General features: G+C 37.8%; 1 protein-coding gene and 1 pseudogene across 1 annotated transcript in view; both read left to right on the forward strand.

Annotated features, from left to right (window-relative positions):
* The window catches only part of GALNTL6 (polypeptide N-acetylgalactosaminyltransferase like 6), a 1125319-nt gene that overhangs the window by 511224 nt on the left and 587293 nt on the right, over nucleotides 1-26802 (forward strand). The window lies entirely within an intron of this gene.
* On the forward strand, nucleotides 8941-25421 carry LOC118853216 (annotated as a pseudogene).

Genomic DNA, 26802 nt, shown 5'->3' on the forward strand with positions numbered 1-26802 from the left:
TCCCCAGTTGATGGACATCTACATTGTTTCCAATTATTTGCTACCTTGATTTTTAACACTAACATCCTTGTTATATATGTTGAGCAATGGCATCATTAGTTCAAATGGTATGGGCATTTTATTTACTTCCTTATTATAATTTCAAATTACTTTTCAGAATAGTTAGGCAAGTTCACAGCTTCACCAATGATGCATATTTATCTTTTTAAAACTCCTCCAATATTATATATTCCTGTCTTTTGTCATCTTTACTAATTTTCTGGATGTGGGAAGAAAACTCAGAGTGGTTTTGACTTGCATTTCTCTTATTGTTAGTGATTAAAACAATTTTCCACATCATCATGATGTTCAATTATTTGGAGAATTGTTTGTTCATATCTTTTAATCACTTTTCCTTTGGGTAATGTCTCTTGGCCTTACATGTTTGTTCTCACTCCCTATTTATTTTGTATATCAGACCCTTTTCAGAGATAATAAGTTGCATATTTCCCAATTTAAAAAAAATAAAATTGGCCAAATGGAAAAAAGCATACTGAAGAAAACAACTCTTTTAAAAGTAGAATTTGCCAAAAAGAAAAGGAGGCATGAAAATTCCCTGAAAAGAAGAATTCCTTAAAAAGTAAAATGGGACAAATGGAAAAGGAGGTACAAAATGTAATAGAAGAAAACAATTCATTAAAAATTAGAATGGAGCAAGTGGAAGCTAATGACTCTATGAGATATCTAGAATCAGTCAAACAGAACCAAAAGAATAAAAATAACCAGAAGAAAACATAAAATACATCATTGGAAAAACCACTAACCTGGAAAATAGATCCAGGAGAGATAATTTAAGAATTATAGATCTATCTGAACACCATGATGAAAAAAAGAGCCTGGATAGCATCTTTCCAGAAATCATCAAGGAAAACTGCCTGGAGATCCTAGAACCAGAACATAAAATAGTCATTGAAAGAATCCACCAATCACCTCCTGAAAAAGATCTCCAATCAAAAGTGTCAAGTAATATTGTAGCCAAATTCTAAAATTACCAGGTCAAAGAAAAATTACTGCAAACAGCCAGAAGGAAACAATTTAAATATCATGGAACCATAGTCAGGATTACACAGGACCTTGCAGCTTCTACATTAAAAGATCAGAGGATGTGTACTACAATATTCGATAAGGAAAAGGAGCTTGGATTATAACCAAGAATCAACTACCCAGTGAAACTGAACATCATCTTTCAAGAGAGGAGATGGATATTCAATGAAATAGGGGATTTCCAAACCTTCCTGATGAAAACACCAGAGCTCAACAGAAGATTTGATCTTAAAATACAAGACTAAAGAGAGGCATAAAAAGAAATCTCTTTCTCAGGAAAGTTTTGCCAAGAGGATTCTGGGAAGATGGTAGAGTAGATCAGAAAATTTTTAGCTTTTCAAATTTCCTCCACAAAAAAGACAAAACATCACCTCAGAGCAGCAGAAATACACAAAAGCTAAAGCAGTTATCCACCTAAGATATTTGAAAAGACCCTAGGAAAGACCAGACCTCCAAGAGTGGAGGTTTGGCCTGAGGGAAGTGCAAAGACCTCCAGGCCAACTCTGCAGAATCAACAACCAACAAGATCTGGGGTCATCAGGGTTGAGGGGCAGTCTCAGTCTTAGAAACTCTCCTCTCAAAGACAATGGGGGTGTGGTCCTGAGGCTGAGTGAAGACTAAAGGACCTTCCACTGTTAAGGTATGCCAAACACAGCTGTTCTGACCAGATGTGTCGCAGCCTGTGGCCATGAGGAGGAGTTAGCACAAACATAAGTGCAATAGCAAGGGGCAGGGACTCTGTTAGCTGTGGGCACTTACAGGAGAGCAGACTCCCTGGTTTCATTTCTGGGACAGAGAGAATAGCTGTAATTTGCAGCCACTGGAGAGACCACAGGGTACAAGATCATTTGCAGGACAGTGTGGCTGGGAGGCCTAGCTGTGGCTTAGGAGAGGAGTGGAGAGCCTAAGATTGGTCCCAAGACAGATCTCAGAAAATAAGAGGAAGAAGGAGATGAGGCTTGGGGCATCATCTCCAAACGTTGACACTACAGCTTGATTACACTAATAGCTGCTAAAAACAAAATAAAACAAAAATAAACAAATAAAAATGAGTAAGCAAAGGAGAAAGAACCTAACCATAGATAGACAAAGGGGATAGACAAGATCTGGGTTCATACTCAGAAGAAAATAATGAGAAATGTCAAATGGTCCCAAGCACAAAAAAGAGTTCTTGGAAGAACTTAAAAAAGACTTTAAAATATATGTTTGTGTGTGTGTGTGTGTGTGTGTGTATTTTAGATATAATCGCTTCATATTCAATTCACTCTGTACCCTCTCTCTCTCTCTCTCTCTCTCTCTCTCTCTCTCTCTCTATATATATATATATATATATATATATATATATATATATATATATATTCCCTTCAACTACCCTAATACTGAGAAAGGTCTCATGAGTTATAAATATCATCTTTCCATGTAGATATGTGAAAAAAGCAGTTCAACTTTAGTATGTCCCTTATGATTTCTCTTTCCTGTTCACCTTTTCATGCTTCTTTTGATTCTAGTATTTGAAAGTCAAATTTTCTATTCAGCTCTGGTTTTTTTCATCAAGAGTTCTTGAAAGTCCTCTATTTCATTGAAAATCCATATTTTGCCCTGAAGTATTATCCTCATTTTGGCTTGATAGGTGATTCTTGGTTTAATCCTAGCTCCTTTGATGGCCAGAATATCATATTCCAAGTTCTTTGATCCCTTAATGTAAAAGATGCTAGATCTTGTATTATCCTGATTATTTTTCCACAATACTCAAACTGTATCTTTCTGGCTGCTTGCAATATTTTCTCCTTGACCTGGGAGCTCTGGAATTTGGTGACAATATTGCTAAGAGTTTTCTTTTTGGGATCTTTTTCAAGAGAGGGTCAGGGGATTCTTTCAATTTCTATTTCTATTCTGTGGTTCTAGAAGATCAGGGCAGTTTTCCTCAATAATTTCTTGAAAGATGATGTCTAGGCTCTTTTTTTTCATCATGGCTTTCAGGTAGTCCAATAATTTTAAAATTATCTCTCCTGGATCTGTTGTCCAGGTCAGTAGTTTTTCCAATGAGATATTTCAAATTGTCTTCCATTTTTTCATTCTTTTGATTCTGTTTTACCATTTCGTGTTTACTCATAAAGTCACTAGCTTCCACTTGCTCCATTCTAGTTTTAAAGGAATTCTTTTCTTCAGTGGTCTTTTGGACCTCCTTTTCCATTTGGCTGATTCTCACTTTTAAGGCATCTATATCCTCATTGGCTTTTTGGAGTTCTTTTGCCATTTGGATTAGTCTATTTTATAAGGTGTTATTTTCTTCAGTATTCTTTTGGGTCTCCTTTAGCAGGTTGTTGACTCATTTTTCATGATTTTCTTGCATCACTCTCATTTCTCTTCCCAATTTTTTCTCTACTTCTCTTATTTGATTGTCCAAATCCTTTTTGATCTCTTCCATGTCCTGAGATCAATTCATATTTTTCTTGGAGGCTTTTGATGTAGGCTCTTTGACTTTGTTGACTTCTTCTGGCTATATGTTTGATCTTCTTTGTCACCAAAGAAAAATTCTATACTCTGAGTTCTTTTTTGCTTTTCCCAGCCAATTAATTGACTTTTGAGCTCTTTGTCATGGTATGGCTGCTTCCAGAGTGGAGAGTGCTTTGTCCCAAGCTTCAGGGGTTTTGTGCTGCTGTTTTCAGAGCTACTTCTATTTTGAGGTGGTATGATGCTCCTCTCCTGGCCTGTGCTCTTCTCTGTGAGTGCAAGCATTCCTTTCTGCCATGTAACTATCAGGAGGACTCCATCTCCACAGCCACCACAAGCTCTGCCACACCAGTGCTCCTCATCCCCCAAGGACTGCCAACCAGGACTGTGAGCCAGATCCAAGCAGGGCAAAGCAAGAGAACCTTGCCTCAGCACCAGGAAAGAGATTCCTGAACTCCTGCTCTGATCAGTCACCTGATTCCCCCCACAGTCTGTAGGCCTGGAACTCCAGAAGTAGCTGCAGCCACCTCCGCTGCCCTGGGTCTGGGGCCATACCTCACACTTCTCTCATCCAGGTCCAACAGTTTTCCAACTGACCTGCTAAGTTGTCTCTAGTGTTTGAGGGTGTTTCATAGCCCTGAGGCATGCTATGCCTAGTCTCCTCTGGCCTGGTCTCTTCAGGCACAGCCCAGACCAGGTTGTGCTCCACTCCCAGCACAGTGTGATATACACTTCCCAGTGACCATCCAGGCTGTCTTCAGCTGGAGACTTGTTTCACTCTGTCATTTCATGGGTTCTGTAGCTCTAGAGTTTGTTTAGAGTCATATTTTACAGGTGATTGGAGGGATTTGGAGGAGAGCTCAAGTGAATCCTTGTTTTAACCTGGAGAAATGCAAATTAAAACAATTGTAATCTACTGCCTAGGTTTGGCTAATAGGACAGAAAAGGTAAATGACAAATGTCAGAGGATATATGGGGGAAATGAGGCTTTAATGCATTTTTGGTGAAGTTATTAATTGATTCAACCATTCTGTAGTGCAATTTGGAACTATGCCCGTAGGGTTATAAAACCATGCATATACCCTTTGACCTAGCAATACTGCTGCTAGGTCTGTATTCCAAAAGAGATTTTTTAAAAAGACCTATATGTACAGAAATATTAATAGCAGCTCTTTTCTGGGGGTAAAGAATTAAAAATTAAGGGGATTTCCATCAATTGGAAGTTGTGGTATATGGAAAAACTTGCATTGGCTGATGCAAAGTGAAATGTACTGTGTACATAGTGACTAGATGATCAGCCATGAATGACTTAGCTATTTTCAGCAATACAACGATCCAAGACAACCGTGAAGCACTTAATAGATGAAAAATGCTATCCTTCCCAGAGAAAGAATTGATGGTGTCAGAATACAGACTAAAGCATGCTTTATTTTTAACTTTGTTTTTCTTGAGGTTTTTTTTTCTTCCCTTTGTTTTCTTTCACAGCATGACTACTATGAATGTTTTTTGCATTACTACACACATATAATCTATTTAGAATTGCTTGCCTTCTCAATGATTGGGGGGAAGGGGCGAAAAGAGAGAATGTGGAACTCAAAGTTTTAAAAATGAATGTTGAGAATTGCTTTTACATGTTACTTGTTACTGGGGAAAAATAAAATACTAAATAAAAGCTAAAAGATATTTTTAAAGTCAGATTAATGTCTATGGAGGGTAGTTGGGGAAGAGGATATTAAGTGGACCTCTTAGGGGCTAGCAATTAATGTTTTCTGTTTTTATTTCATTGATTGGTTTGTTGTTGTCCTAGACCATGGAGTTGGATGACTAAAACTGTTTTTATCTATGGCACAAAATTCCTATTTTGAAGGATTTGAGAGGTAGTGAGGATCAGAGAAACTATCTAATCCTCCAACTTCTTCTTCACATGATACAAAATTTTCTTCCTTCAAGGCCCAGCTCAGGTATAACTTTCTCCATCAGAATTTACTTGATCTCTCATGCCTCAAAATTTTCCTAGAGCACTCTGCCTTTTACCCTCTCACGGTCTACCTTTCATCACACTAACTGGCATTCATCTTAAATTTTGGATCCTTCCACACTCTAAACAACAGGTACTTTCAACAGAATTCAGCTCTACACACAAACCCTCTGTTTTCCTCTTCTCATGGAGATCCAATTGGAAGAAGTTTGCCCTAGCTGTAAATGCAGAGTGGTGATATTCTATGCTGCACATAGCCCAGCCAGAGAATAAAGGAATAGTAGAACCAGGGTAAAGACATATATGTGTGTCTGTGTTCCACTCCCTGAAACCCGAGGAAAAATAGCCCAGCATCCGTATGAGGTAATCTCCTTCCTCCTGTTCCTACTTGGGACAGAGACCAAGGCTGACGAGCCATGAACAATGAATTACCTGGCCTGCGAGGATGATGATATGCTTTGAGAACTGGTCCCAGCAAACTGCTATCAAAGAAAATAGTCAAAAAGTAAATAATAAGGAAAAATAAAGGAAAGAAGACTAAAATTGCCAAGGATCTCAGGAGTAAGAAAATTCAAAGACCTTGAACATAAGCAGATAAACTAATAGGAAAGACAGCAGGAAAAATATGGCCTCCATATCTAGTGAAAGAGTTCAAATATCTATGAATAAGTGTTGTAAGACAAAAGAAAATGATTCAAGACTTGACAAGGAAGAAAACCCCTATGGATTCTGAGGACTGTATAAAACAATAATACACTGTTCCTGAATGGTTTAAAAACAAAATAAGAACTGTGAGAGCAGAATTTATGATTTACACAGCAAAAATAATTTACAGAATAGAAACTTCATCAAAGAAATTAAAGAGAGGGTAATAGATTGGGAATGTAAATACATGGAAATTAAGGACAATCTGGAGGAATAGCATCAAAAGAAATCATGATCTCCATAAAAGCAAAACACATTGATCTTGTGACATTTAAAAAGTTCAAGAGACATAATTTCTGAATAATTAGTCATTTTGTTAAAAATGCTACCATTTTACTAAAAGGTCAGTGGCACCCTCAAATACCAAAGACAATGATTGTGGAGAGCTCACAGCTTATATGCCCTTGGAAGAAGGGTGTTCCTGAGGGTGGCAATCATCTCTGATTGATTAACAAGTGATGAAAGAAGGAATATTACAATGAGGATCTAGATTTATTCTAATGAGCTTTGACTATGTCATTTACTTCTAAGTTACCCAGCCTTGAGAAATCTGTTCAAAAAAATGTATTCCCACCCAAACCTAAGTAGAAGGTTGGATAGGGTCTGACCAAGACCGAGGAAATTTGATTTAAACTTATTATCAGTAATGTCCTACAAAAGACTGAACTTTGAAATGAGGAGCAGAGAAAAAGAGGAAACTCTGCATCTCTGTATCAGATCTGGATCTGATATTACCTGGCTTCTATGCTTTAAGAATCCATTTGTCTTTGAGAGTCTATTCCAATGCCTTGACCTTAAGTACCGAGGTTTATGTACCTAATTGCTTTCAGTTAAAGAAGTTATGATTTCATAAGTAAAACCAAAATATAATGTTGGCTGTATTCTCCAGTAATTCAATTATGATTTTTCACAGTGTACTTGTACAAACTCAGACTCTTCCAATAAGGTTATTACATTATAATTTATAATACTGTTCCTCAGATTAGATGCACCAACACATTATAAGTATGATGGAGTTTTTTCTTCGTATGTATGATTAGAAATCTGCCTTGAAAACCAATCCCGGTAGTTTGCCACTTAATGAAACAAAATTCAGACTTCCCTGTATCTACTGATACTTAAGGTTACAATTATAAATCTTTTCAACAAGGGGAGAAAAGAGTTAAACATGTGTTATAGGGGAACTTTGGAGGTCACTAGTAAGCAAGAGATGATGGGGACAGTAGTTGCCACAGGGAAGGTCTACCCTTCCTGGGAGCAAATGTCCTCCCGTGCTGGTGTCCTAAAACAAAGCTCTAATTGGCCCATACTAGTTATAGCTATGTAATTATGTAAATCCCCCAACTTTTTCGGAATCATATCTCTCCTGTCTCTCTCCCTCCTCTTTGGAGGATATATGTACAAATATAATGTGTGTGTGTGTGTGTGTGTATATATGTGTATATATATCTGTGTGTGCATGTGTGTGTGCACGTGCGTGTGAGTAGATATATAAAAACATCAATATAGATATATGTTTATTTAAGTCAATAATGTCCATATACAGATAAATATATATATATGTGATATGAGTATAGATAATAATAAACATACTAGCTAACATTTACGTAGTGTTTATTATGTACCAGGCCCTGTGCTAAATGTTTACAATCATTTTCCCATTTGATCTTCATAACAACCACAGAAAGTAGATGCTATCATTACTCCCATTTTTACATGTGAGAAAACTGAGGCAGACACAGTTTAAATGAATTGTCCATGGTCATACAGCTAGGAAGTGTCTAAGGTCTATTTGAACTCAGGACTTCCTGACTCTAAGCCTGGTGCTCTATCCACTGTGCCACCTAGCTGCAGAGATAGATATATAGACAGATATAGATATAGATATAGGTATAGATATAGATATAGATATAGACGGATATAGATATAGATATGGATATGGATATTCATTTAAGCCCATAGCCATGAATGTGCTTACTAGTCAATTAATTTCTACATTTCAATGGTCTGGTCCCCCTCCATTGGAGATGATTATCAGCTGCCTAATGGCAAGGCTATCCTTTCCAAAGCTTTTGTTTGTACACATAGAATATGAACTTCAAGCTCAGCTTTCTCAGGATCTTTTCTAGCTAAATTCTTAGCAACTATATTGGTTGGAAAATGGGAAGAAACATGAAAGGCTGAAAAATGTGCTCACTTCCAAAGGTAGAAAGAAACTCTTCAGTATTTGTGACTTAGAGGTGTTTGCTGAGGGAATGGATGACTTGTTATTTTTCTGAAATGTCCAAAGTTAAACGTGTACCTTTTCTCAAACTTCCTGAAAAGTACAGAGAGATAGCGCGGCATAGAGGACGGAGCTCCGAACTCAAAGTCACCAACACCTAGGTTCAAATCTCACTTCTTATCCTTAACTGTGTGACTGAAAAACATCACTGAAGCTTTCTTAGTCTCATCTTCCTAATAAGTAAAATAGAAATACTTCTCCTACTTACATAAGCCAGTGGGTGTGAGAATTAAATAAGATTATTATGCAGAGAGAATGTATAAAGACTGTTGTCGCTGCGCTCGTTTCCCTCCTTTTAATAGAGAAGCAAAGGTGTGGCTTAGAGACGGTGACTGATGTGCCGGTAATTACACAACCAGCAAGTAAGGGCCAGGATTCAAACCAAAATCTTCTGATCTCAACTCCAGGGAGAAAAAGTACGCAAAATTATCGCGTAATGAAGCTTATTCATACAAAGCACCCCCTAATACTTAGGTGTATGTTCCGTAAGTCCAGTCCTGCCCCTTGTTGATGCCGCCTCTATACCCTCAGACCCAAAACCTCAGTCGGTGTTTCCCTGAATTTATTTCCCTCTGAGGTAAAGTTTTGATCGAGCCCACCTGGAAGCCGGGAAGACTCGCATTCAAGTCCTGACTCTGACATATACTGCTCCTGTAAGCCTGGGGAAGTCACTTAAACTCTCAGGTCTCTAGAAAACTCTCTAACACTGTATGTTGAAGAGAGGATACGAGGATCGGTAGGAATTTCCTTACTTGGGAGTTTTCCAGGTATCACTGAAATCATGGATTCAGAACCAATCTTTATCTGTGTTGTAACAATTTAGAATATATGATTTTACACTATAAGGCTCGAAGACCGGGAGAAATCATCAGGCTGGGGTGCTGGGAACCTCAAAATGCAAGGACACAGGGTGAGGATCTGCCTCAAAAACTTTCATGCTCTCAAGCCTTCTTTCAGTCCAAGTAGCAACTTTATTATGACAGTGGTTGACATTGGTCTCCCACAATGGCGGGAGATTCCTAGTGAGTCAAGATTGATACTTTATAGGGAAAAGAGTATGGGAAGATCTGGAAGTGGTCTGGAAGTGGCAAGTAGCCCGGGGTGGTCTGCAGGTAACAGAAAGGGGGTCTGGATGGGATTAAGGAGTGGAAAGTAGCCTGGGAGGATCTGAAGATGACGGAGAATGAAGGATTGAGCTGGGTCAGATGTAACAAAGAATGAAGGGCGGGACTGGGTTTTGAATGTGGTCTGGAAGTAGCAAGTAGCCTGGGGTGGTCTGGAGGTAACAGAGAATGAAGAATTAAGCTGGGTCAGAGGTAACAGAGAATGAAGGGTTGGGGGTCACAATTAAAGGATAGTTGAAAGGATTATTGACTGGGATGGGTGATGCTTCTGGGGAATGCCTGCAATCTGGACTGAGGGGCTGGATTCCTGAAATTTGTGGGAAAATTCAAGAATGGAGGGTCTTTTTGGGAGTCCAGATCCCATGCCCTGTCAAAATCAGTTTGTAAACGTAACTTTACATAGTCCATTTTTTTCATAGTATCTGTCATATTGTAAGAGTTTAATAAATGTTTATTAATAAATTTTTAGATGTTTGATGAGACAGTGGTTTTATTTGCCCTTCATTGGGTGATCATACTATAATTTTTGATGACATTTTAATTACAGAATATTCTTCCTGTCCCCAAATAACTACATCTAGACCCTAATTAGTACCATAAAGAATCCCCTAAAGTGATTGAATTACTTGAATTTGCACTACATGTTTCCATTGGGCTGGAACCAATTCCTATAATTTACATAATTATAACTTTGAGTAGTGTAAATTTGAATATATGCAACCACTTCAGAGGATTCATTATTCACACTAATTGTGACTTAGCTGGAATAGGCAAAGGAGAGTGAGGAGGGGTCAGACAAGTAGGAAGAGAATCAAGAGGACGCAATGTTACAGATGCAAAGAGAGGAGACACCAAGGTGGTCAACAGTCTTGTGGGCTATCCCTAGGTTAAGAAATATGAAGATTGAGAAAATATCATGTTTGAAAATTTAAAGATCACTAGTAACATTTGGAAGAAGAGTTTCAGTTGAGTAATGAAATCAGAAATCAGATTGTAGCTCAGGAAAGGGGTAAATTGAGAGGATAAGAAGGAGAAGATAGCATGTTTTACATAATAGTGACCTAAATATCTGTGAGCAAATTTTTTAATAGCTATAATTTTTTTAATCTTAAGATGGAAGTTTTTTTGCCTCTTCTATTCTGAATTGAATGTGCCAGTGACTAAACTCTGTCATTATTCATTCTTGGATCCATCAGATAGTTTATAAACTTTGTTAGATAACTTTTCCTCAGTTCCTCAACTGGGAAAAAGAGATGCAGAAGGGGCCCCAAAGTAAGACATCTTTCTGTATTCTACATTGCATGATGAAAATAGTAATACCAACTTTATGAAAATAACCCATTGGATCTTGATTTTATTTTTATCCTTTCCAAAAAAATATAGAAACTAGCCCTTTTACAGAACAAAGCTGTTTCTGAGAGTGATTTTTTTTTGGAGTGGGGAAGGCAGGGCAATTGGAGCTAAGTGACTTGCCCAAGGTCACACAGCTAGTAAGTGTGTCAAGTGTTTGAGGCCTGATTTGAACTCAGGTCCTTCTGACTCCAGGGCCAATGCTCTACTCACTGTGCCACCTCACTGCCCTGAGTGCATATTTTCTATGGAATAAATGGACTTCTTTAGCAACACTACCTGTATAAATTGCTTTCAGTGAGATTCACCTGCATATCAGTTTAAAAAAGAAAAGTATTCTCTGAATATTCAATACAAGAAGCTCTTAGTCTCTCTGACAGGACAATTAAACTGGCCAATATGAAGATGAGGACAGCAGAGGCCATAGCCAAAGGACTTATCTTCCTGGGGCCTGGAAGAGCTGAAGCATCTTGATAGGTTTTTAGAAAGTCCATTACATTCCAGCAGAGTTCTAATGGTTTCTTAGGATAATGAGTATTGGAATAATCGGTGGCTAATGCATTTGTCACATAAGTGGGGAGCCACTATACTTGGCAAAAAGGTTACCATGTTGGAGTAATTGAAAAGGCTTGAAAGAATGTACCTGTGCCTTGCCTCGAGAGCTGAGAGAGAGAGAAGGCTGCATAGGCTGATAAACCAGAAGAGCCTTGAAGATTTTATTCACTGGTGTAGAAAGGGAGTAGCCACATGACTTCTTTCTTTGAATATCCAGAGGACCTGAGGAGACTTAGAAAGTATTGTTGCTAAAGTATCCTACTAAAGAGGTTTTCAAGATCCCCCTTCATCTCTCTTCCTCCTCCTTCTACCTTTACTTGGCCCTCCTCTACATGTTTGCAAAACTTATTTAATAATAGCTGATATTCATATGAAAAAGTGCTCTAAATCACTATTGTTTAGAGAAATGCAAATTAAAACAACCCTGAGGTGCCACTTCAGACCTATCATATTGGCTAACAGACAAAACAGGAAAATGAAAAATGTTGGAGAAGATGTGGGAGAATTGGGAAACTAATGCATTGTTGGTAGAGTGGTGAACTGATCCAACCATTCTGGAGAGAAATTTGGAACTATGCCCAAAAGGCTATAACAATATGCATACTTTATGTCCCTGCAATACCATTTCTAAGTCTGTATCCCAAAGAGATCATACAAATGGGAAAAGGAGCCACATCTACAAAAATATTTATGGCAGCTCTTTTTGTGATGGCAAAGAACTGGAAATTGAAGGGATGCCCATCAGTCGGGGAATGGCTGAACAAGTTGTGGCATATGAATGTAATGCAATATTATTGTGCTGTAAGAAACGATGAACAGGGAGACTTCAGAAAAACCTGGAAAGACTTGAATGAACTGATGCTGAGTGAAGTGAGCAGAACCAGGAGAACACTGTACACAGTAACAGCCACAATGTATAGACTTAGCTCTTCTTAGCAAGGCAAGGATCTAAGATAACACCAAAGACTGGTGGTGGAAAATGCTATCCACATCCATAAAAAGAGCTATGGAGTCTGGACGCAGATTGAAGCATGTTGTTTGCTCTCTCTTTTCTTTTCTTTTTTTGCCTGTTTCTTCTTTCTCGTGTTTCTCCCATTGGTTCTAATTCTTATTTACAACATGACTAATGTGAAAATAGGTTCAATATGAATACATATGTAGAGCCTATATCAAATTATATGCTATCCTGGGGTTGAGGAGGTGAGAAATGGGGAGAAAATTCAGAATTCAAAATCTTATGGAACTGAATGTTGAGAACTAAAAATAAACAAATAAAATAATTAATAATAATAGCTGACATTCATAAAGCTCCTTAAAGCTTGAAAAGTGCTTTCCTTTTTTAAAATCTCATTTGGGCCTCTCTATAATCCTATGAAGTAGTCTACTAGCATTTATTAAATGCCTGCTATGCGGCTCAGGTACCATGCTAAATGCTGAGGATACCAAAGAATGTTAAAAAAAAAAGGCCCTCCTCTCAAGAAATTCACAATTGAATGGTTAAGACAGCTTGCAAGCAACTAGGTCTAAATGAGATATAAACAGCATAAATTGGAGGTAATCATAGATGGAATGCACTAGCATTAAAGTAGACGTTATTATTCCTATCTCACAAATGATGAAACTGAGGCAGGACTATGAAGGGCTTTCCCAGGGTTATAGATATATAATCCGAAGCAGGATTTGAATTCAGGTCTTCCTGACTCCAAGTCCATCTTTTGCAATTTCACCGTGGTTGGGGACTCTTCAGTGAGGAAACTCCTTTCAGCTATGCATGTCTTGAATTGCAGTTCCTCAAATGTGATATCTTCATAAGTTCTGCAATTTATGGGCTTAAAGATTGGCCTGGGGCATGAATCACTTAATAATTCAAGAAGCATTTATTAAGTTCCTCTAAATAATGACTATAATAATAATAGGTAGCATTAACACGGCCCTTTAAGGTTTGCAAGTTGGTTTACAAATTTCTTTGTATCCTCACAACAACTCTGGAAGATAGGGGTTGTTATTATCCCCATTTTAGAGACGAGGACACTGAGGCTAATAGCAGCTAAGTGAATTGCTCAGGCTCATGTAGCTACTAAGAGGCTGGGGCAGGATTTGAACTCAAGTCTTCCTGACTCCAGGGCTGTAGCCTTCTATCCTTCTATTAACACTGCCTCTCACTCAAAAATATAATAACTTCTAGCTGACCTTTTAAAAATTAAGAACCTGTCTTCCTGGAACAACCTGTATAAGTAGAAAACTAAACTAACCTTCATTTTTATATTTCCCCTAGCTGGAAGTATTCATCCCATGTGTAAGTAAATAATTGTCAGATTGCATTAAAAGACTATTTTAAAGTGTCACCTAGTATATTACTCCTATTATGAGTAGCTGGGTGTCCTAACCTTTCTTTATTCAGAGGAATTGAGATCTTTAAGTTTGTCTGAGTAGTCTTCAATTCATTTTATCTTTAGATACTCCACCATGAATTTAAGGAATATTTGTTTACTGGTAGAGCACATGACTGACTCTCATTATCTTTTTTTTTTTCATTTTAGTCATTGGCTAGCTTATTCATTTAGTACTTTTTCAAAGGTCATCAAGGATTAGTTTTGATAACTGAAACTATTGAAGGAAACCCTGAGAATGATATCTCAAGTCAAGTGTAACCATTCACTGTAAAATGTATCTACTTTGCTGTCTGAAGGGAAAGTTATTTTTCTTTCTTAATTTCTGATTTCATATTGTCTCTTCACCATGACACTTTTCTAGCTCCCCCCAGTAAACAGGTGCTTAGCTGAGAGTCATGGATGAGAGAAAGCAGATTGAAATTCTTTCCAAATAGAGTCAGAGATGAAGCTGATGGATTCCTAGATACCTAAACAGGAGCAATGATCAGAAAGGCTCTTTACCATCAGCAAACTGATTAGGTGATAAGGTTTCCTTTCACACACACTTTCCCACAGTTAATGCATCTGCATCTTTAAATCACATAAGATTTTGCATGGCATTTGTCACGCACAGAGACAAGTAGCAAGGCTCAAATATATGTCCAATCTATTGGCTTATTTGCTTAGTTGAATAGATTTAAGGGAGTGCTGGGCAATAACATCCCCTTTCTGCGTTGTAAAGTACGGCAATTGTGGATTTTACTGTTTCATAGCACTGTGGCACAATGGAAAACTACCATATTTGGAACTTGAGGTAGCTAGGTGGCATAGTAGATAAAACCCTGCAGCTGGAGACAGAAAGAACTGAGTTCAAATATAACCTCAGACGCATGCCGGCTGTGTGACCCTGGACCAATCTGTATGCCTCAGTGTCCTGAAATGTAAAACAGGGATAATAATAGTAAGGGCCTTGTAAATGTTAAAGGATTGCCACAAATGCTAGCTTTTAACATGGTATTACTACTGCTACTAATAATAATAACTCTAATCAGGTAACAGCAATATAAAATCTTAATTTTCTCTTCTCTAAGATTCAGGGGTTTGTACTATATAGCCTCTAAAGAAGGAGCTTTACAACTCTACATCTATGAGCCTATGATCTGGATTCAAATCCTGGCTCTGCTACCTTGCTTGGTTTTTTTTTTTTAAATCACTTAACCCTTCTGGGTTCTTCTTTGACAAAATGAGGGGTATGGACTATTTGACTTCTAAGGTTCCTTCGTCTTCTAAACTGTTGATCCTACGCTCCATTAAACAAGGTTGTTAGGCTAGAAGAGCTCTAAGGTCCGCTCTAGCTCCAGCTCTAGAATATTCAGTAGTATTAGGCAAATAGTGAGGCATTCAATCCAACAGTTTTTTAAGTATCTACTTTCTATGTGACGGTCAGTCGGACACCGGGGACACGCAAGTGGAACGCCCCCTCTCCGCAAGGAGATAACAGACTTAGAGAGGGAGGGACCCGAGGCGCCGTCGAAATTCAACTCCCTCATTTCACACGTAAGAAATCCAAGTCCGTAGGAATAAAGCGACTGACCCAGTGCCGAATACTTAATGTTTGTCAGAAGCCCGGCTTGAACTTGGGATTCCCTACCTCCAGTTCTAGTAGTTTACTTTGCCATAAGGCAGGCGATGCGTTCACAAATAGATTAATAAAGAGGTACTTGGGGTAAATAGAACGTCACAAAGGGACGAGAGGCATCCATTTTTCAAGGTTTGGTTTAAATGCCGCTTCTTCTGTGAAGTTTTCTTTGACTACTCCTCATACCTGCCCAGGTGAGATTACTTCTCTCTTATCTGATCTTACAACACTTACCCCTTTTATGTGTAAATTTATCACTATAAAATGTGTATCGTATACAAATATGTATGTGACACGCACATACACATTTTGTAAAAGAAGGGTAAAGCGTTTTGAAATATAAAAATAATTTTATACATGATATATACATATATGTGGCATGCACATACATGTGCACATATAAGATATACAAATTATATAATTATAAATTTACACATAAAAGAAGGGTAAATGGTTGTGTGATTCCATATGTATATATGTGTGTGTATGTGTGCATACACACATACCTACATTCATGTGCCGTCGCCTAGTACTCGGTCACAAACTTTTTGAAGGCAGGAACGATATCTTATTTGTTCTGTAACTATTCTTTCACCTTGTGCACTATATTACGTTAATGGTGAAAGAATGAAAATAAGAAAATCCCAGCGTCCCAGATATACCGCCTAACGCAATCAGTTGTTAAGCATTTATTAAGCCCCCATCAAAGTGCTGGAGATAAACACACGCACACACACTCACACACACACACACACACACACACACACACACACACATATATGTATAACGTGTATCCTTAGAATTAAGGAAGGTCAGGAAAAGATTCCTATAGATGGTAGAATTTTAGCTGAGATTTGAAGGAAATCAGTAACATCAACAGGAAAAGATGAGGAGATAAACATTTCAGGCACAAGAGACAGTCGGTGAAAAGGCTAGGACTACAGAAATTGAAGATCATACTTAAGGAAGAGCCAGGAGGCCAGTGTCATTGGATCATTAGATATAAGTTATAAGGAGACTAGCAAGATCAGGGAAGGGAACTAGGGTTTTAAATGCCTGATCCTGGAGATGTTAGGGGGTGGGTACTAGAGTAGAGAGTAGAGAGATGATGAGCTTGAACTTGCCTTGTTCTCATGAATGTTCAACATGAATGTGGTGTAATGTTCCCTCTAACACATAAGTTTGTAAGATTCCTCTACTTTCAACCATGATTCAGATGTCTATGAGTTGGAAGAAATTTGATATTCCTTCTACCATTCAAAAGACTGCTTGAAAAGATTCTGTGTCAATGTGAGTCAGGCCCTTGTCTCTATTTTATGGTGACCATGAAATATCTCAGGATAAACCAGACTGATGCAACTTAAGAAGTGTACTTTTAGCCTTGCCCAATAACATCTTAAATTTCTTGAAGTTCTTTAGGCCATGAGATGATAAAGAGCCGGACAGGACATTCTCAAATTATTCTAGATTTGAGAAGTGGCTTAAATATGTAGCAGTGTAACACAAAATCTTAATTGGGCAAAAAGTATGTTTTCAGCATATATGATACGTGTATTCAGTCAATAATATTCCATCAATAAACATTTATTAAGTGCCTACCATGTGCCTGGCACTGTGCTAAGTGGCCTCTGTAGTATTTTCCAGCACTGCATTTATTTTTTACTTTAGGTTGTTTTTTTTTTCCCTGAGGGGAGGGGGTTAATACAGACATGTGATTTCATGTTTAGGGAGGTTCCAGGTGAGAAAACTCCCTATTAAAAAAATTGATACCATTTAGCAACTTTATAGTCTTAAGAGAGCCATTTAGATCCCTAAGAGGATAAATGATTTGCCTAGGAAGGGTCTTATAGCATTCATGTATCAGAAACAGGATTTAGACCCACATCATTTTGACTCCAATGCTGGCTCTCTAGTAACTGTTCCATACCGCCTCTTTTATTTCCAGTCAAGGAAAGGAAATGAATGATTTATCTAAAATAACATCAGTATATACACAAGTTGGAGACTTGATTAGAGCAGATCAAACCAAGAACAATTATAGATGAAACTGGGAGGTCACCAAAAATAAAAAAGGAAAAGTAAAGAAAAAAGGAACAAATGTGTAATCATTTCTGTTCCATCCTCTATATTCATTTGTATTTTCTAAGTCTTAGGTATAGAATAGTTGCAGATCTGCATTTGTAGAGGGACTTTCCTCTCCTGAGAACTCCTTATACCAATGAAATCATAGAATAATGTTCTCCAACAAGGTACTTCTCAGGCACTTTTTAAGACAGCACCAGATTCCTTGATTTGTAGAACACAGATAACTTTAAGTAGTCTTTGACTATCAGCATCAAGTGAGTCATAAAACAGAGAGGGAAAACCTGGCCAAAAGTTTTTCTTACTTTCATGGAAGATATTCAATTCAAAGTTAAGTGAAAGATGAATCTCTAAAGATGGGTTCCTCTAGAGTATCTGGTTTGTAGATGATACAAACTCATTTTAATTGACTCAAGTCCCAAAAATACTCCAAGAATTTCTCTATAGAACTCATGACTAATCAAAAGAGATAACCCTAATAATACAATGCATATCTGAAATATTAAATAGATTTCTGGTCTGAATATGATCTGAAGCATTTCAGGAATGAATTTTGATACCCAACTCTGAAAATGACCTACCCATTACCATCCTTTGATATTTTGTTCCTGAACCTTCTTAAATGAGATCCATAAGAACAATAACATTTTCATTTTATCTTTATATCAACAGTTGGCTAGCATAGTGCCATACATGTAGGAGGTGCAATAAAAATTTTTACCAAATTAAATTAAAAGGTGCCCATTACCCAGAATATGATATGCAATTATTTGGAAAATAGAAAGTTCCTTGATTTACTAAGGCAAGGCATCATGGAGGGTGTGGGTCTTGAACTAGACCCTGAATAATTTGTAGGATTTCAGTAAACAAGACAAGAAAATTGACAGTATTCCAGGATAGTGGTAGAGCTTGAAGGAATGAAGGTGGTAATGATTTTCATTCACATGGAGAATGGCAAAAATACCAGTAAGACTGGAACAGAGAATTTTTGATGGGGAACTAGTAAGAAATCCAATTTATTGATATAGGAGACAGAAAAATGTATAAGAGACAAGTTAAATGAAGTATCACATTCTTGTTTTAGATGTGTAGTGATCTCTGCCAGAGTCTGATAATGGAACTTTTTTTTTTATTTGTCCTTATATGGATATATCCCCAAGTGTTGAAACATAGAGTGGTTTCTTTAGTGGAACACTGAATTCCTTACACAGTTCCTAGACAAAGAAGTCAATTTAATATAAAAATTACTGTCCTATGTTATCTCAGTGAGTCCTCTACCTGGAGCAAACATGATGTTGGCAACTCCCACATACCTGCAGTTAATTCCACAAAGAACTGATTGGAGTACCCCCATCTGTTAGAACTATAAGTTTAACACACATACACTTATTCTATTACTTTAATAAAATTATTTTTGTACTATGTTGTGTCTCTCATTTGCTTGGTGTTTCTTCCTACCACCCCCAACCTCCCAATGTTGTGGTCAATGATGGGCAAAGTTAGACCAAGATTATGGAGAGCCACTGAAAGGCAGGCATAGAAGTCACGACTTGATAAAACATAGATGAGGGAGAGATCAAAGGTTTATTTTTATTAAGCAAGGATGACACTGAAAATTATTTTCAGGAAGATTACCAGTCTTGTCATACAGAAGAGTTTGGAACAAGGAGAGATTGTAGTCATGGCAACTATTTTGAAGGTAGATGGTAATAATCCAGACATTAAGTGATGAAGGCTTAGACTAGAGCCAGAAGAATGAAATAGAGAGAAAGGAATGTCAGAATCTGCTATCCCATAAAATTTTATGGAGGTTAAGAAAGGTGATGGCACCACAAAGGCATGCTTTTACTGATAGTGTGGTGAGCCAACTTACTGTCCCACTGATTCCACAGAGGTTAATGGAGGCAGAGTCAGGCTCTCTGAGATCCACATCTAGCCGAGAGGAGGTTGGGTGAGTTGAGAGACTGTCCAGTACATAGCCATAAATAAAACTTTTGTGAACCCTTCTGAATCTCATATTTTGTTACATTCCTCTCTTGGATATTGTTTTGAATTTCTCTATATATCCTTTCCTCTATTTACTATATCCCTTCTGTTTTTTCTGAGCTCATTGTCAATTCTTAAACCTAATTTATATTGTAGTTCTAACACTTTTCGTCCTCCCCTGTGCCTTGAAAAGGGTTCAATCAGTACCATGAAACAGGCACTTGTCTTTGCCAGATCCTGGTCTAGCCCCCATCCAAATGCTGAACCATTTGACCAAAACAATGAAAGGAAAACAAATATGATGTTGTAGAATATAAAGAACAGGGATACATTAAAGCTGACACTCCCAAAGTTTGAAGCTAGATATGTAAATGGGCCATGAGGTGATACAGTTGATGGAGCACTGAGCCTATAGTCAAGAAGACCTGAGTTCAAGTCCATCCTCAGACTAGGTGTGTGACCTTGGTATATTGGTAATTAAGGTGGGACTTTTTTTTTTTTTACTGTTTTCTCTTTTAGAATGCTAAAGTAATCAAGTGCCTTCGATTAAGTCTTGCTAGGTGCTAAGCCCCAGGCCCACACCCTTTTGCTGATTAGGTATGGAGCATTCAGGCCACAAGAAGGGTATATAAACTCAGAGGTTAGCATTTTGTTTGGGGGCTCTCACTCACTGGAAGAGTGTTGTGTGATTTGACGAGATGAGACACTAGATAGCCATTGTTAAGGAGCCCCCTGGCTTGAAAATCCAGATTTTGGTGCTTCCCTGGTAACTACGTGATGGGATGTTGGACAGAAAGCTAGAAGCCTGTCTACTGATTTGTGTTATTTGATCTGTTGATATTTTCTTTTTTCAGTTTCTGTTTGTATTTACTCTGAAGTTCAGGGTGCTGGATTTTCTGCCGGAACTAAGTGAATGATATATGTATGTTTGATTAAAGTGAGATTATTAACCCCTTAGAGTTGCTTTCCTTGGAAAAGCAGATCAAAGGACCTGTGCTAGCAGCCCTTCTGTGTGTTGATGTCATTTGTCTTCACCTCCATAGCAGCTGCTAGCAGCATTGTTGTTACACCTGGGGAAGTCAATTCACTCTGTTTGCCTCAGTTTCCTGATTTGTAAAGTGACTGGGAGAAGAAAATGGCAAAAACCATTTCAGTATCTTTGCAAAAAAAAAAACAAATCTGTCACAAAGAGTCAGACATGACTGAAATAAATAAACATGGTCACGTAGGTAAACAAGTGTAGCATTAACAAAGATAGGAAAGCTGGCATAGGAAAATGTTTTAAGGAGACTATGAGATGAATTCATGATCATTTTTTTTAATTTTAAGTGGTACTAGGACTTTGACAAGTTGGGGATATGAAACTGGAGCTCAGGAAAGGTCAAAAGATATGAATTTACTCACAGAACCTTGTCTCTAGTCCTCTCTTACATTCTAGATCCATGACTACAAGTTTCTATTTCCAAATATATAGATCTTGTCCAAAATGTCTATATTAATATTGATACTCATATAGATATATGTCGATATAGCACCAGACCTGTGATTTCATAGGCATAGAACTTTAATTGAGCAAACTCTCATTGAGGCTGAGCTATGCCTTCTCTGTAAATTATATAGTTTTAGAGAAGGGGTGGGGAACCTGTGGCCTTAAGGCTACATGTGGCCTTCGAGGTACTTAAGTGCAATCTTTTGACTGAATCCAAATTTTACAGAACAAATCCTTTTTTTATTAATAGATTTTTGTTCCTCTTTTACATATATATTTTATGAACATCTTTTAAATATATTTAAATATGAAACAATAGGGTGCAGAGCCATGATGGTGGAGTAAAAGCAGGGACTTGCTTGAGCTGTCCACCAAACCCCTCCAAATACCTTTAAAATGACTTTAAACAAATTCTTTAGCAGCAGAACCCACAAAATGATGGAGTGAAACAATCTTCTAGCCCAAGACAACCTGGGAGTTTAACAGGAAAGGTCTGTTGTATCAGTCTGAGAAAAGAGTACAATCCAGAATGGGGCATAGCAGCACAGACTAGGCCTCCATCAATCCTCCAGCAGGCCTTAGTGGACTGAAACACTGGGAGCTGTGGTGGTTTGCAGATTTCTCAAAAGTCTGGCCCCACCCCCAGGGCAGTGGCAGTGGAGGCAGCAGAGGCTGCTTCTGGAGCTCTGAACCCAAAGACAGTGTGGGGATCAAGTGGCTAATCAGAGGGGAATTGCAGGCATCTCTTTGCTGGTGCTGAGGCAGGGTTATGTTGCTTTACTCATACTTGGATCTGGGTCTCAGGTCTGCAGCGTAGACAAGTGCAGGCTTGGTAGAGCTTGTGGTGGCAGTACAAAGGAAGTCCTCCTCGTGGTTCCAAGGCAGAAAAGAGTGCCTGTGGTCACTCACAGACCAGAGCACAGGCTAGAGAGTAGTAAACATCTCTCCTTTGATCATACAACCTTGGAAGAACTGAAAATTTACAGACCCCTAGAGGTATCTCTGAAAACAGCTTCACAAAACCCCTGAAGCTTGGGACAGTACATCCTCCACACTGGAAACACTGGCCTACATTAACAAAGAGTTTAAAAAGTTAAGTAATTGGCTGGGAAAATGAGCAAGCAGTGGAAAAAAAACTCAGACTACAGAATCTTACTTTGGTGACAAAGAAGATCAAAACATACAACCAGAAGACACAAAGTCAAAGCTCCTATATCCAAAGCCTCCAAGAAAAATATGAATTGATCACAGGCCATGGAAGAGCTCAAAAAGGATTTTGAAAATCAAGTAAGAGAAGTAGGGGGAAAATGGTAAGAGAAATGAGAGTGATGCATGAAAATCATTAAAAATGAGTCAACAGCTTGCTAAAGGAGACCCCAAAAATATCGCATAAAATAACACCTTAAAAATAGACTAACCCAAATGGCAAAAGAGGTCCAAAAAGCCAAAGAGAAGAAGGATGCCTTAAAAAGCAGAAATGGTCAAATGGAAAATGAGGTCCAAAAGCTCACTGAAGAAAATAATTCCTTAAAAATTGGAATGGAGGAAATGGAAGCCAATGAATCTATGAGAAATCAAGAAATTATAAAACAAAACCAGAAGAATGAAAAAATAGAAGACAATGTGAAATATTTTATTGGAAACACAACTGACCTGGAAAAATAAATCCAGGAGATATAACTTTAATATTATTGGACTACCTGAAGGCCATTTTCAAAAAAAAAAAAAGAGCCTAGACATCATCTTTCAAGAAATTATCAAGGAAAACTACCCTGATAGCCTAGAACCAGAAGGTAAAATAGGAATTGAAAGAATCCACAGATCACCTCGTGAAAGAGATTCCAAAAGGAAAATTCCTAGGACTATTGTAGCCAAATTCCAGAGTTCTCAGGTCAGGGAGAAAATATTACAAGCAGCCAGAAAGAAGCAATTCAAGTATTGTGGAAACATAATCAGGATAACACAAGATTTAGTAGCTTCTACATAAAAGGACTACAGAGCTTGGAATATGATATTCTGAAGGTCAAAGGAGCAAAGATTAAAACCAAGAATCATCTAATCAGCAAAACTGAATATAATCTTTCAGGGAGGAAAAATGAATATTCAATGAAATAGAGGACTTTGAGGCATACTTGACGAAAAGACCAGAGCTAAATAGAAAATTTGACTTTCAAATACAAGACTCAAGAGAAGCATGAAAAGGTAAACAGGGAAATGAAATCATAAGGTTGAACTGTTTACATTCCTACATGGAAAGATGACATTTTTAACTCATGATAACCTTTCTCATGGTAGTTGGAGGGAATAGATAGATAGATAGGTAGATATAGATACAGATATATAGATATAGATAGACAGAGGGCACAAGGTGAGTTGAATTTGAAGGGATGATATCTAAGCAATAAAATTAAGGGGTGAGAAAGGAATGTCCTGGGGGAAGGAGAAAGGGAGAGGTAGAATGGGGTAAATTATCTCACATAAAAGAGGCATAAAAAAGCTTTTACAGTAAAGAGAAAGAGGGGGGAAGTTAGAGGGAATGAGTCAACCTTACTCTCCTCAGATTTGGCTTAAGGAGGAAGTAACATACACACTCAATTGGGTATGAAATTCTATCTTACCCTATAAGGAAAGTAGGGGTGAAGGGGATAAGAGAGGGGGGTGATAGAAGGGTGGGCAGATTGGGGTAGGGGATAATCAGAAGCAAACACTTTTGAGAAAGGATAGTGTCAAAGGAGAGAATAAAATAAATGGGGACCAGGATAGGATGGAGGAAAATATAGTTAGTCTATCACAACATGACTAATATGGAAATGTTTTGCATGACTACACATGTCTAACATATAGAATTGCTTGCCTACTCAATGAGGGTGGGTGGAAAGTGAGAGAATGTGGAACTTAAAGTTTTTTTAAAAAAATTGTTAAAAATTGTTTTTACATGTAACTGGGAAATAAGATATGCAGGCAATGCTATATAGAAATCTGTCTTGCCTTTTTTTAGCACCATCTGCTCAAGGCACTGCCTCCTTCTCCTTCTCCCCAGCTTCCTTCATCTCCTCCTGATGCACTGCTGCTGCCATAGCCCTGAGTCACAGCCTGCAGAGCTCCAACAATTTGTTCCCTGCAGCAGCTGCAGATCTCAAATATTCAGAGGTCTTACAACATAGCTGACATTGACAACAAGGAAACCAAACTTGACCAACAAGACATGGAAGATATTACAGAAGTGGAAGAAGAAGAAACTGGTGACAATGCAAAGCTCATCAGTTCAAATGATTCAGAATCCTCAGATTCTTGCAGCTCTTCAAGAAAGATTGGATGGTTTAGTGGGAACATCAACTGGATACAATGAAAGCTTGCCAAAAGTGGTTAAGTAATACGTCAATGCCCTCAAAAACCTTCAGGTGAAATGTGCACAAATAGAAGCTAAGTTCTATGAGGAAGTTCATGCTCTTGAAGGAACGTATGCTGTTCTTTACCAGCTGCTTTTTGATAAGAGAAGTGAAATCATCAATGCAATTTATGAACCTACAGAGGAAGAATGTGAATGGAAACGAGATGATCATGAAGAGATTTCAGAGGAAATGAAAGAGAAGACTTAACTTTGAGGAGGAGAAAAAAAGATGAAGAAAAAGAAGACCCTAAAGAAATTTTTGAATTTTGTCTGACTGTTTTTAAAAATGTTATCTTGCTCAGTCATATGGTTCAGGAACATGATGAACCTCTTCTGAAGCACTTGAAAAATATTAAAGTGAAGTTCTCAGATGCTGGCCAACCTATGCGTTTCACATCAGAATTTCACTTTGAACCCAATGAATATTTCACAAGAGGTGTTGACAAAGATATATTGTATGCAGTCAGAGTCAAATGATTCTGATCCTTTCTCTTTGATGGACCAGAAATTATGAATTGCAAGAGGTGTCAGGTAGATTGGAAAAAGTGGAAAAATGTCACTTTGAAAACTATTAAGAAGAACAGAAACACAAGGGATATGGGACTGTTCAAACTGTGACAAAAGCAGTTTTCAATGATTCTTTCTTCAATTTCTTTTCTCCTCCTGAAGTTCCTGAGAGGGGAGACCTGGATGACGATGTGGAAGTTATCCTTGCAGTAGATTTCAAAATTGGTGACTTTTTACATGAGCATATAGTCCTGAGATCAGTATTATACTTAACAGGAGAAGCTATTGGAGATGATGATGACTATGATGAAGAAGGTGAAGAGACTGATGATGAAGAAGGGGAAGAAGAAGCTGATGAGGCAAATGATCCAGAATATGATCTGAAGAAGAATACAAACCCAGCCAAATACAAGCAGCAGTAAGTAGTGTGCACTGCAGCCTTGAGGATTACTGCACTGTCCCAGCCTAAACCCAAGTAGTAGTTACTTACAGCTTTATGTTTGTATTTTCTTGGTAGAATCAAGTAAACAATTTTTGTTAAAAAAAAGGAAAAAAAAGAAAAAATGAACATTTAAGTACCAGTTCAAACTATAGGTTCATTCTACCTAGCATTTTAATAGTATAATTTCTGCCAGATATGTAGAAGGCAGGGAATCCCCTAATGCATGTCCATTTCTACATAGTTTGTTTCTTGTGAAGTCTTTTGTCATGGAGCTATTAGATTACAGCTGCAAAAATTATCACACTATTATTGATTTAGAAATTGATTTAGAATATTGGTTTAGAAAAAAGAAATCCTTCTGAAGAAACAACCAAAGTATTTTTTCAGCCCAGTAGTTGAATGGGTTTAAATCTGCATGCTCTAGCTGTGCCTTCATTACTTTGTTAGAGAAATGCAGTGACTTGTACTAACTAGGAGACAAACCATTTTTAAATTTGATTTGAGAAGAGCGTAGTATATGGTTAAGAATTTCCAGTAAGATCACATCTAATTTTTGTTGACTGTCTGCTTGTTTATGGACTTTTGTATTTTAATGTGACATAGTGATCTAGAAAGAAACTTAGTCATCCTATTAAAGTTTTTGTTTACCACTGGGGAGTGATTAAGACCTAGTATTTTCAGAAAAAAAAAAAGAAATCTGTCTTGCCCTACATGAAAATAGAAGGGACGGTGATAAGAGAAGGAGGTGGGGTGATAGAAGTAACCAAATCATCCTCCCATTCCTTCCCAGACTAGTTCCCTGAAGAGATAAGTGAGAGATCTATATCAAGAATCCTTTCTTAATTCAAGGATCCATGGAGTGCCTCCAGAGAGAGGGTCCTTTCCTTGGTTGGGTCCTAGCACCCATTGCTGTAGGATGGGAGAAGCCAATGATGTAAACAAGACTAAAATTAAGTTTGGACATCTTCCTTAATCAATTTTCTTAATAAATAACCTTTTTCCTTCATCCTATCAATTACCTTTTCAAGAGGCTTTTCCAAGTATTTTGGAAAAGGGGTTTTAGAGCACAGAAATATTATTGCTTAGTATTTCTAAAGAAACTAAAAATCAGGTTTCATAAATATGCTACCATGGTACAAAACAGTACAATAAATTGCAGAGCTAGGGTTAAAATGAAGAGCCTCTTAACTCCAAATTCAATACCAACACCAACCTAACCCACTCCCCCTCCCCTCCCAAACTATAATGGTGGGGATTAACTAATAAGAAATCCAAGTTCCCCTGGCTGGAAAAAGTGAGTCATGGGAAGTAGGATCCCAAATGAGCAGGGGAAACTTGGGGACTCTTGAATCCATGGAGAG

The sequence above is a fragment of the Trichosurus vulpecula genome, chromosome 6 (genome assembly GCF_011100635.1).
Source record: "Trichosurus vulpecula isolate mTriVul1 chromosome 6, mTriVul1.pri, whole genome shotgun sequence".
In the NCBI taxonomy this organism is placed as follows: domain Eukaryota; kingdom Metazoa; phylum Chordata; class Mammalia; order Diprotodontia; family Phalangeridae; genus Trichosurus; species Trichosurus vulpecula.